The 12,905-nt window shown below is 36.7% G+C and overlaps 1 protein-coding gene and 1 non-coding gene across 3 annotated transcripts in view; both read left to right on the forward strand.

The window, feature by feature from the left end:
• Positions 1 to 12,905, forward strand: part of LOC18056096 (ras-related protein RABA6a) — a 16,199-nt gene that overhangs the window by 2,469 nt on the left and 825 nt on the right. The window lies entirely within an intron of this gene.
• Positions 9,632 to 9,735, forward strand: LOC112096051. The gene has a single exon (XR_002904209.1). It is a non-coding gene; the product is annotated as a small nucleolar RNA R71 (small nucleolar RNA).

Consider the following 12,905-nt stretch of genomic DNA (forward strand, 5'->3'; position numbering starts at 1 on the left):
ACATGTTGAGACTTCACCTTCAACCCAAGCTTGAAAGAAAATTAGCCACTCATAATTGAACTAGGGGCAAAAAGGGAATTTATTAAAATACGAAGAAAATACAAGATGGAGAGAGAATTACAGAAAATGGATCCCAAAAATGGATTCAGAGATATCAAATTAGGGGGGGGAGGCCCCCTTTTTATAGATACATGGAGTAAATCATGGCCATCGGATTAAAAACAGTTTGGACGCTCAGGATTGCGCCACGTCATCAGTCAACAGTCCACGGTTTGACCACGCGGATGAACAGTAACACGGTTTGACCCGACTTTGAGCAGTAACGCGGTTTGACCCGGATGAACAGTAACGCGGTTTGGTTGAAAATAATCCTGTGTGATGCATGCACCGTACGCGAGATTTTTCGTCCACTGATATGCTGCCACGTCACCATCAACAGTACATAAGAATTTTAGTCCAACAGGATCGTGACACCTCATCAGTCAATGCCACATCATCGGTCAATGCCACGTCATCATCCGTCTATGTGAACAGTGTCGTGAACAGTAACGTATACAGTATTGTACACGTGAATAGTACCGTACATGTGAATAGTGCCATTTTTCCTTTTATGCTCCTCCTAAGGTTTTCGACCGTCCTGAGTTCAAAAGTGATGTCCGTTTTGCCGTCTGATCTCTCCTTTATTGTGAAATGACTATAATGCCCCTAAAATACATAAATTACTTAATTAAAATAAAACACACGTAATTAAATCATAAGAATGTTAAATACATAAAAGTAAGGGTTGTTAGTAAGACTTGAAATGTAAAATGACGGTTTTCTCCTTTATAAATATGCATTTTCTAACACTCAACACACCCCCCAACCAGCTTATTGCTAGTCCCTAGCAAATAAAGCGAAAACAAAATTCAAATTCAAAATAATTTTTTTTTTGTTTTAATAGAAACACTCGTATTTATTCCATCAGATTAATGATAGCAATCAAATAAAAGTATAAGCATTATCTCCAGTCTAAAGCAACATCACACCCACATCAACCATCCACATGAATTAGCCCAGTAGACTTTGTTTTAGCTACTCTCAAGAATGACATGTCAAACCCCAAAATCTCACTGGAAGTAGTGACACTCTCACAAATAAATTAATCCCAATAAAAATAGTCACTCCAATGAATGGTAATTGAGAGAGAAAATAATAAAGAAGTGATATCACATGCTCTCACCAAGATGAAATAAATATGCCCTCAGCTTAGAAATAATACGATCTCAAGTCAAATAAAATGTTAGTCAACCCACTTTATTTATCTTTTTTTTTTTTTAATTATGCATCACTACATCTTTTTAGCCCATATAACTAGCTTCTACTTCAAACTATAGTTCCCTAAAATCAAGAAGGACTTTTATTAGGACGAAACGTAGGCTAGGGACATGGCTAACAAAGAAGGAAAATAAGGAAAACAAAGTGTATGTTTGAGAAAAATGCAGAGAATTTTTTTTTTTTTTTTGGAAGTTGCAAGGTGGATTTCACCTATTTTTATTCTTTTGAAACAACAACTTTTGTTTTTGTTTTTGTTTTTGTTTTTTTTTTTTTTTTGCTTTTATTTGGCATAACTTCACTGAACAAAATAATTATTTACATTTTCTCAAACATACATAGGTGATGGAACTTATAAGATATCAGGTAATACTCCAAATCGGAGTGGGTCAAGATGATAAGTTGACAAAGAAAATGTTTTTTTTTTTTTTTAAAGGCTCAAAAGGGTTAACTATGGATATTAAATAAAAGGGATGGCTTGAAAGGCTCAAACGGATCAAAGATGGCCTCTCCATCGTCTTTTAGGGCTCTAAATAATTTTCCATATCTACTAGTTAGATGGGCCTCCAAATGTAGCAACACACTCTTTTTTTTCTTTTTTTTTTCTTTTTTTTTTACCATTTTTTTTTAAAGGGTTAACTCAAAAGAAATGTAGAGATCGTGTATAAAATAATAAACTGCTAAGCTGTATAGAGAATGGGCAAAAGGGTTACTCTCCAAGAAAATGATAGGCTCAACAACTCACTTGGCACTTATTTATGACATGTTCATTCCTTCAAGCAACTCATATTTGTCTCCGACATCAACATGTAAAGTAGCAAACATAGCGTAACATCACTTAAGACCAAAGATAATACAAATAATAAAATTTGAAATTAATCATGTCATCCAATGTTAAAACAAATCACACAATTTTTTTTTTTTTAAACATCATTCTACCCCCCAACCTATTCTAAACATGAAAGGAAAATATGCATGCAGAAATGTGAAAATGATGCATAAAAACTAATTAGAAAAGTTACACGTAAAATGATAGAAAACGAAAATGATTTTTTTTAAAAAAAAAAAAGAAGATGCGCTTTTAGAGGAACTACACTCCATATTCAGCCATCTTTGACTCAAAAGTTGGAAAATGTATATTTATAGAGGAGAAATTAAAGAAGAAAAATAAACATAAACACATAATAAAGAAAAAGAAAATGTCTGAAATTTTTTTTTTTGAATTTTTTTTTTTTAAACAATGAAGATGCGTTTCTAGAGTAACTACACTCCATATTCAGCCATCTTCAACACAAAAAGTTAGCAACAGTTAGTTTCTACAACAAAAAATTAGTAAAAACTTAACCAAAATTCCACAATTGTCGACTATTCCCTCCCCCCAACCAGAACGAAACATTGTCCTCAATGTTTGAAATGAAAGAAGTAGAGTTTAGAAGACATCACCTGGGTGGTGCAACACAGAAGAAAATATTTACAGGCGGAGAGTTAAATCTAATTTGTACTTCTTACTGCGGCTACTGTTACCATCATTATTTGGACGCTCCAACACAAAGGTCCAGGGGTCTGGCTCCGGTCGATAAGCTTGTAACATATCAAGTAGCTCATTAGCAGTGTGAGCACAAATAAAGAGTTTTTTCACATTAGAGGGAATGAAATAGTTTTTTATTGCATGGTTAAGAAATGCGATAAAGCCATCATAAAAGTTATTGACATTTAACAAACCGATGGGTTTCTGGTGGATGTGCAGATGGGCCCAAGATGCTAGTGTCATAAGTGCCTCTAGTGTTGCAAGATCTCCTGGAAGGAAAACAAAAGCATCAGCATGATTAAGCATTTCAGTTATTCTTTCTTGCATACCTGAGACGATTAACTCTTCTCCAGTTGATGAGTCAGACGAACTGCCCAATGGTTTTAGGACTCTTTGGATGATGCCTAACACTTGACTTCCTCTGATAAAAGCTGCTTCGGAGACCATTTTTGATAACCCTCGGTTACCTCCTCCATACACCAAATGTAAATTTCTCGCTGCTATGCTTCGACCAAGATCTATGGCTGCCTCAACGAACTCTTTATGTTTGCCATAGGTAAATCCAGAAAGCACACAAATGTTCTTGAATTGTCTATTGGGAGTAGCTGCCATTGGAATATTTCTCAAAAACAATTTGTGAGTGTTTGACAAAAGAAATCACATTTAAGAGTCTTGGTGATAGTGGGTCACAGCTGTGAATGAGGTAACATGTTAGTGTCAAATAACGCATGAAGCACATGGCTCGCGAGTCAAAAAGAAAACAGTAAAAAGGAAAAAGCAAACAGTAATAAAATTATTAAAGACAATAATGCAAACAATAAGACAATAGTGAAATAAAATAACAATAAAGTAAAAGGATATTTACAGGTAGTTGCGACTGTGGCTCACATCTTCCTCTGGTTTTACGTCCAGAAACGGCTTGAACGCCCTCTATGGGTCGAGGATAGGCTTCCCATCCAGTTTTCTTATAAACAGGCAAACAGGGTCGTTTATAGTCAGATTCCCGAGACTATATCGTGCATGCTCTTTCTGGAATAATGGCCATAACTGGAGAATCGCTCCTTGCACATATCCACTGGGATGCGTTTCAAGAGACAAAAGGATATCATCCAATGACTCCTTATTCAAGCCATCCCTAATGAATTGAATCTTATCTTCCCTGTTATCAGACACCATTCCTAAAGAACATGGGTTTTTATTGCAACTCATTCTGGCACACTTATGACAAGCAACAGAAATTCTTCGAGCTCGTCGTTTTCTTGCATAATTTCCTTTACCACAACCAGGCATGTATACAATAAATTTTGGAGGTAACTCACCTGCCGATCGTACTTTAGCCTCGATTAACCAACGGATGTCAGCAGGTATGTTATTCCTCATGAGTAATCGCATGCGTTCGGACCGAGCTTTATAGATCGTAAGGAGGGCATTCTGAGGAAGTGAAGGGAATCGCTTGTGAAGCTTCGCTAGAATCTCGTTTCTGTCCATACCTTCGCCTCAGAATATCAGTTATTATGGGAAACTGAAGTAACCGACTTGATTGTCACGGAGTACCGTTATCCGCCACTTCACCGGGGTAACAAACTAAAGCACACAAATAGAAAAACAAATTAAAACACACAAAGAAAATTAAAATCGTCCTCTTATTGAATTTACCTCAAGCTCCAACTGGATGTCGTAAACACTTCTCTCAATGTCTCTGAGTTGGTGTTCTAAACCCTCAACATAGGCTACTAACTCTGGTGGTTGTAGAGACCAAATGCGATGTGTTTTACAAAATTGAATCTGTCTTTTGAGATGAGTTTTGACACGTTGAAGTGGTTTAAGAATGTTCAGGAGGAACGGTCTAAGTATGAGACTCATGATTAAAAATGATAAGAGAAAACTTAATGGTAAAATAAACACACTTATGCAAAAATAATTTCAATTAGCAAAAGAATAATAATAAAAAGAAAGAAAGAAAAAATCAAATCAACGAAAAGAAAAAAAAATCAATTCAAATTTGGTGGGTCACTCAAATTTATTTCGGTGTCTTCTTCATGTGGTTGGTACTCTAGATATGGCTTTAATCTTTGACCATTAACTTTAAACGTGACACCGTTCTTTGGGTCTTTAATTTCAATTGCCCCATGTGGAGAAACAGTATGAACAATAAATGGGCCAGACCAACGAGAGCGTAACTTACCTGGGAATAGGTGCAAGCGAGAATTGAATAAAAGCACTTTCTGACCTGGAGTGAACGATTTTCTCATAATTTGCTTATCATGGAAGACTTTCATTCGTTGCTTGTAAATCTTGGCATTTTCGTACGCGTCATTGCGAATTTCTTCAAGTTCTGCCAGCTGTAATCTTCTTTCTGAGCTGGCTTGCTGCATGTCAAAATTGAATTTCTTGATGGCCCAATATGCACGATGCTCGAGTTCCACAGGTAGGTGGCAAGCTTTTCCATACACTAGCCTGTAGGGTGACATCCCAATCGGGGTCTTGAAAGCCGTTCTATATGCCCATAAGGCATCATCAAGTCTTAATGACCAATCTTTTCTGTCCGGCCTCACCGTTTTTTCTAATATGTGCTTTATTTCTCGATTGGAGATCTCAACTTGGCCACTGGTTTGCGGATGATACGGGGTCGCCACTTTGTGTGTGATTGAATACTTTGTCAAAAGTGCTTTGAATGCTTTGTTACAAAAGTGGGCACCACCATCACTGATTATTGCTCGAGGGAATCCAAAGCGTGAAACAATGTTGCTTTTCAAAAATGCTATCACCACCTTGTGATCATTGGTCCTACATGGAATTGCTTCTACCCATTTTGATACATAGTCAACAGCAACCAATATGTATTGATGGCCAAAAGAAGGGGGAAAGGGTCCCATGAAGTCGATACCCCATACGTCAAAAATCTCAACCACTAAAATTGGATTTAGTGGCATCATGTTCCTTCGTGTAATGCTTCCCATTCGTTGACACCTATCACATGAAGAACAGAAAGTGTAAGCGTCTCGAAATATAGATGGCCAATAGAAACCACATTGTAAAACTTTAGTCGCTGTCTTCTTAGCACTGAAATGGCCTCCACAAGCTTGTTCATGGCAGAATGAAAGGATATTCTGAATTTCATTTTCTGGGACACATCGTCTAACAATTTGGTCTGCACAATATTTGAACAAATACGGGTCATCCCAAAAGAAATTCTTTATTTCCGCAAAGAATTTGATCTTGTCTTGCTTGGTCCAATGCTCTGGAAGTTTACCTGTAACAAGATAATTAACTATATCAGCATACCAAGGTAATACTTCCACACTCATTAATTGTTCATCTGGAAATGACTCATTTAATATTAATGGCTCTGTAATTGTGTCAAAGTGAAGACGAGAGAGATGGTCCGCCACAACATTTTCTGACCCTTTCTTATCTTTGAATTCCAAGTCAAATTCCTGCAAAAGTAACACCCAACGAATTAGTCTAGCTTTTGCATCTTTCTTTGTGAGAAGATATTTAAGAGCAGCATGATCCGTGAATATAATTATTTTACAACCAATAAGATATGATCGAAATTTTTCCAATGCAAACACTACTGCTAGCATTTCTTTTTCAGTAGTTGAATAGTTCAACTGTGCATCATTTAATGTCATACTAGCATAGTAAATAACATGGGGAATTCGATCAACTCTTTGTCCTAATACTGCTCCTACTGCATAATCAGATGCATCACACATGAGCTCAAATGGTAATTTCCAGTTCGGGGCCTGAATGATGGGTGATGATGTCAACAACTGTTTTAATTTTTCAAACGCCATAAGACATGAATCATTAAAGATAAAAGGTACATCCTTAGCAAGTAAATTGCATAAGGGTCTAGAAACTTTGCTAAAATCTTTAATGAAACGTCTATAGAAACCAGCATGCCCAAGGAAAGATCTTACTTCTCTGACTGTTTTGGGTGGAGGAAGATTAGAAATGAGATCCACCTTGGCTTTGTCAACCTCAATACCTTTTCTTGAAATGATGTGACCGAGAACAATACCTTGTTTTACCATAAAATGGCATTTCTCCCAATTTAAGACCAAGTTCTTCTCGATACATCTCTGCAGAACTAGTGTTAGATGATGTAAACATTGATCAAACGAGTCACCAAAGACAGAAAAGTCATCCATAAAGACTTCAAGGAATCGTTCAACCATATCAGAAAAAATGCTCAACATGCATCGTTGAAATGTAGCAGGTGCATTGCATAATCCAAATGGCATTCTCCTATATGCAAATGTGCCAAAAGGGCAAGTGAAAGTAGTTTTCTCCTGATCTTTTGGTGCTATGGGGATCTGATTGTATCCTGAGTAGCCATCTAGAAAGCAATAAAATTCATGACCTGCTAATCTATCAAGCATTTGATCAATAAATGGTAAAGGGAAATGGTCTTTACGTGTGACAGAATTCAACTTCCTATAATCAATGCATACACGCCATCCTGTAGTCACTCTAGTGGGTATCAATTCATTATCGGCATTGGTAACTACAGTGACTCCTGACTTTTTGGGGACAACTTGTACAGGACTGACCCATGAACTATCAGAAATTGGGTAAATGATACATGCATCTAATAGCTTAAGGACCTCAGTTCTAACAACTTCTTTCATGTTAGGATTTAACCGACGTTGCATCTCCCTAGTAGTTTTAGCATTTTCATCAAGGTGAATGTAATGCATGCAATCTACTGGGTTTATACCTTTAATATCTGCTATGGTCCATCCTAATGCTTCTTTGTGCTCTTTTAAAACATCCAACAACTTACCTTTTTGTTCGTCATTTAGGGATGATGAGATGATTACCGGTAGAGTACTTTCTTCTCCCAAAAACGCATATTCCAAAGTGTTGGGCAATGGTTTGAGCTCGAGTTTCGGTGGTGATTCTGATGATGGAATGAATTGCTTCTCTGATGGTGCTAGTTGCTCAACTCTTGACTTCCATTTATTAGTGTCCATAGATGGTGTTGAGTCAAGCAGGGCATTGACCTCATCGACCGATCTGTCAATATCAAAATCCAAACCAAAGTGAGTTAAACATGTTTGTAAAGGATCACTAAGGTTTGAAACAAAAGTATCATCAACTAATGCTTCAATTAAATTCACATCAACAATTCCATCATCTACACTGTAAGGTTGTTTGGCAATGTTGAAAATGTTTAGCTCCATAGTCATGTTGCCGAAGGACAACTGCATATTTCCAGTCCTGCATTGAATGTGAGCATCCGCAGTTGCCAAGAAAGGTCGGCCTAGAATAATGGGGATGTGCTTCCTTGAATCCTGTATTGGTTGAGTGTCAATTACAATGAAATCAACAGGAAAATAAAATTTGTCTACCTGGATAAGCACGTCCTCCACAATACCACGAGGTATTTTCGTGGACCGATCTGCAAGCTGTAACACCACTGGAGTTGGGTGTAATTCTCCCAGTCCAAGTTTCACGAATACAGAGTAAGGCAAAAGATTTACACTAGCTCCTAAATCCAACAAAGCATTCTCAATTGTGTGGTTCCCTATACTACATGAGATAGTGGGGGAGCCTGGGTCTTTGCATTTTAAAGGAATTTTATGTTGGAGTATAGAACTAACGTTTTCTGTTAAAAATGCCTTCTTTTGAACATGCATATTTCTCTTTTTAGTACAAAGGTCTTTAAGAAACTTGGCATAAGATGGAACTTGTTTTATAGCATCAAGTAAAGGGATATTAACACTTACCTGTTTGAAGATTTCAAGAATCTCACCTGTGGATTTTCCCTTTTTTCCTTTCGCTAACCTCTGAGGAAATGGAGCTTTGGGAACATATTCTTGTGGGTTGGTTTCTTCTTTCTCCTCCGGTGATGAGTCATCAACATTCACAGGTACAATTTGATTTTCTTTTGTCACCGGCATCTCCACTTTGTTGTCGACTTCCTTTCCTTTTCGCAAGGTCATTACTGCTTTGACCTCTCCATGCTGCTGTGGTGAACTGGTACTTGCTTCATGTACTCCTTTAGGATTAGGCACTGGTTGACTTGGAAACTTACCTTTCTCAACGGTCATTGCCAAGGTTTGAACTGAAGAAGCAAGTTGTCCCACCATCTTCTCGAGGCTTGAAACAGATTGAGCTTGTGAGTTGAAGCCTGCTCTCAACTCATTTCGTAGTCCATCAATGGTGCGATTCTGTTGCTCAATCGTGGAGTGAGTAAGATTCTTGAGATTCTGGAATGAATCCTCCCATGGTCTGGGCTGAGAGTAATTCTGGTTCTGATTGTATGGTCTAAATGGTGGCTGAGAGGCTTGAGGATTTTGTGGAATTGGTGGAGCTGGAGCTGTTGGTCCATTCTGTTGGAATCCTTGAGACCATGAAAAATTAGGGTGGTCTCTCCATCCAGGGTTATATGTGTTGGAGTATGGGTTGTAATTTGATGGCTTTCTCATTACACCTATGGCATTGGCTTGATCTGAGTATGAGTCATGGTCATGTGGTTCTGTTGATTTAGCAGTCGATAACGATGCTATTTGTCGAGCAAGACCTTCAACCATCTCCTTGACTTCTTTGATTCCCGAAGTTGACTCGCCAATTTGAACCTCATTTACTCCCTTAATTCGTCTAGTATTCCTGAGTGATCGACTCCGTTGTTGGGAATTATCCGCTTGTCGCTGGAAGAATTCCCAAATCTCTGATGCACTTTTTGACATTAGCTCTCCTCCACTTGTTGCCATTAGCCATTCTTGCACATTCGGCAGTAATCCCTCTAAAAAGTATTGGCATTGGTGCCATTTCTCGTACCCATGATGTGGACACTTCAAGAGTAGCCCATTGAATCGCTCCCATGTTTCGAAAAATTGCTCGTCATCTTTCTGGGTAAACTCCGAGATTTCCCTGCGAATAGCATTGGTTTTATGCACTGGGAAATATTTATTTAAAAATTTTGTAACCATTTGTTCCCATGATGCAATGCTATTAGCAGGCAATGTATTAAGCCATGAACGAGCTCTATCTTTTAAAGAAAATGGGAATAGTCTAAGTTTAACATCATCATCTGAAAAATTCTCATATTTGAATGTTTGACAAATGGCATGAAAATCATTCAAATGATTATATGGATCCTCATTTTCTAGGCCATAAAATGTAGGGAGACAATTTAACACACTAGGTTTTAATTCAAAACTCCTAGCAGCTACATTTGGGTATCTTATGCATGACGTGCTCAAATTAGCTAAGGGACTAAAATAGTCCTTAAATGGCCTCTCCTGTGGTGCTTGTAAATCCATTTTATTTTTAACGTGTTTGTGTGTGCGAAGTGTTTTTTCTAATTCAAGGTCTATAGGTTCAAGATTAGGTAATAATGACCTACGACCATGCATGCAAAATAAATAAAATAAAAATAAAGATGCAAACAAAACAAAAAATAAAGATGGGAACAAAACAAATAAAAATAAAGAAGAGGGAGAAATTACGATACTAACCTTATTGCGCTATTACAACCTTTCTATAAAAATACACAAAAATAAATACGTGAAAGAAATTAACTAAAAATTAAATTAATAAGATAAACAAAAAAAAATTACAAAGAAAAATAAATGAAAAATTAAATTACAAAATTTTAAAGAAGAGAAAAAGAAAAGAAATACTAACCTTTAAATGTAGATTCACTTTTTTTTTCTTTTTTTTTTTTTAATAATAAAAAAAATACAAGAAAACAAATAAAAGAAATTATTCACAAAAAATTAATTCTATGAATTAAAATTACTTACCTCCCCGGCAACGGCGCCAAAAACTTGTTGTGCAAATTTTAATGTACTCGCAAGCGCACGAATCTATTGTAGTATAGATTAATGGTGACGAGTGTCGATCCCACGAGGAGGTGGATTTTAATTGTGTAGAATTAATTTTGTGAATGGGTGATTGGATTTGTGGTGGAAATGATTGGAATATGCTAAAACTTAAATTAAAATGGAGAGAATAAATTCTAAAATTGGTATTGAAATGGTGAGAATAAATTGAAGAGAATTCTATTGAAATGACGTACTTGGGTATCTGGATCCGTATCAACATGCATCATGGGCTAAATATTCCTTATTAATGCCAATTAAATCATGAGGGGGGAATCCACACCTCATGAACCACGCTCTAATCAATATGGTGCTAAGGGCTTATCGTGCCAAATAATAATAACCTTATACTAGAGGGCCGGTGAAACCAAGGCGGTACTAGACAAGATTAGTATTATTTGTCGACGAGAAGTCAAAACATCCACAAAAACTAGAGGGGAAGAAAAAGTAAATTTACCAAATTAAGCCCATGACACATGTTGAGACTTCACCTTCAACCCAAGCTTGAAAGAAAATTAGCCACTCATAATTGAACTAGGGGCAAAAAGGGAATTTATTAAAATACGAAGAAAATACAAGATGGAGAGAGAATTACAGAAAATGGATCCCAAAAATGGATTCAGAGATATCAAATTAGGGGGGGGAGGCCCCCTTTTTATAGATACATGGAGTAAATCATGGCCATCGGATTAAAAACAGTTTGGACGCTCAGGATTGCGCCACGTCATCAGTCAACAGTCCACGGTTTGACCACGCGGATGAACAGTAACACGGTTTGACCCGACTTTGAGCAGTAACGCGGTTTGACCCGGATGAACAGTAACGCGGTTTGGTTGAAAATAATCCTGTGTGATGCATGCACCGTACGCGAGATTTTTCGTCCACTGATATGCTGCCACGTCACCATCAACAGTACATAAGAATTTTAGTCCAACAGGATCGTGACACCTCATCAGTCAATGCCACATCATCGGTCAATGCCACGTCATCATCCGTCTATGTGAACAGTGTCGTGAACAGTAACGTATACAGTATCGTACACGTGAATAGTACCGTACATGTGAATAGTGCCATTTTTCCTTTTATGCTCCTCCTAAGGTTTTCGACCGTCCTGAGTTCAAAAGTGATGTCCGTTTTGCCGTCTGATCTCTCCTTTATTGTGAAATGACTATAATGCCCCTAAAATACATAAATTACTTAATTAAAATAAAACACACGTAATTAAATCATAAGAATGTTAAATACATAAAAGTAAGGGTTGTTAGTAAGACTTGAAATGTAAAATGACGGTTTTCTCCTTTATAAATATGCATTTTCTAACACTCAACACATACCTAGTTTGAGAACCTAATGAGCTTGTCATTGACTATATTCCTCCAAACTGACTCATAAAATGTGTTTGATTGAACTAAATTGTTTGAACCTTGTGAATCCATTGATGTGCAAGAGTGTTCTAGTTTTAAATAATGCTTGGGAAATGCTGAGTTTTTTAATTGATTGTCGAAATATATATCACAGATGGTTGATATGGAGTTAGCTACTCTCAAGAATGACATGTCAAACCCCAAAATCTCACTGGAAGTAGTGACACTCTCACAAATAAATTAATCCCAATAAAAATAGTCACTCCAATGAATGGTAATTGAGAGAGAAAATAATAAAGAAGTGATATCACATGCTCTCACCAAGATGAAATAAATATGCCCTCAGCTTAGAAATAATACGATCTCAAGTCAAATAAAATGTTAGTCAACCCACTTTATTTATCTTTTTTTTTTTTTAATTATGCATCACTACATCTTTTTAGCCCATATAACTAGCTTCTACTTCAAACTATAGTTCCCTAAAATCAAGAAGGACTTTTATTAGGACGAAACGTAGGCTAGGGACATGGCTAACAAAGAAGGAAAATAAGGAAAACAAAGTGTATGTTTGAGAAAAATGCAGAGAATTTTTTTTTTTTTTTTGGAAGTTGCAAGGTGGATTTCACCTATTTTTATTCTTTTGAAACAACAACTTTTGTTTTTGTTTTTGTTTTTGTTTTTTTTTTTTTTTTGCTTTTATTTGGCATAACTTCACTGAACAAAATAATTATTTACATTTTCTCAAACATACATAGGTGATGGAACTTATAAGATATCAGCGTAATACTCCACAATCGGAGTGGGTCAAAGATGATAAGTTGACAAAGAAAAGTGTTTTTTTTTTTTTTTTTTTAAAGGCTC

Source organism: Citrus clementina, unplaced genomic scaffold (genome assembly GCF_000493195.1).
Source record: "Citrus clementina cultivar Clemenules unplaced genomic scaffold, Citrus_clementina_v1.0 scaffold_1, whole genome shotgun sequence".
Classification (NCBI taxonomy): domain Eukaryota; kingdom Viridiplantae; phylum Streptophyta; class Magnoliopsida; order Sapindales; family Rutaceae; genus Citrus; species Citrus x clementina.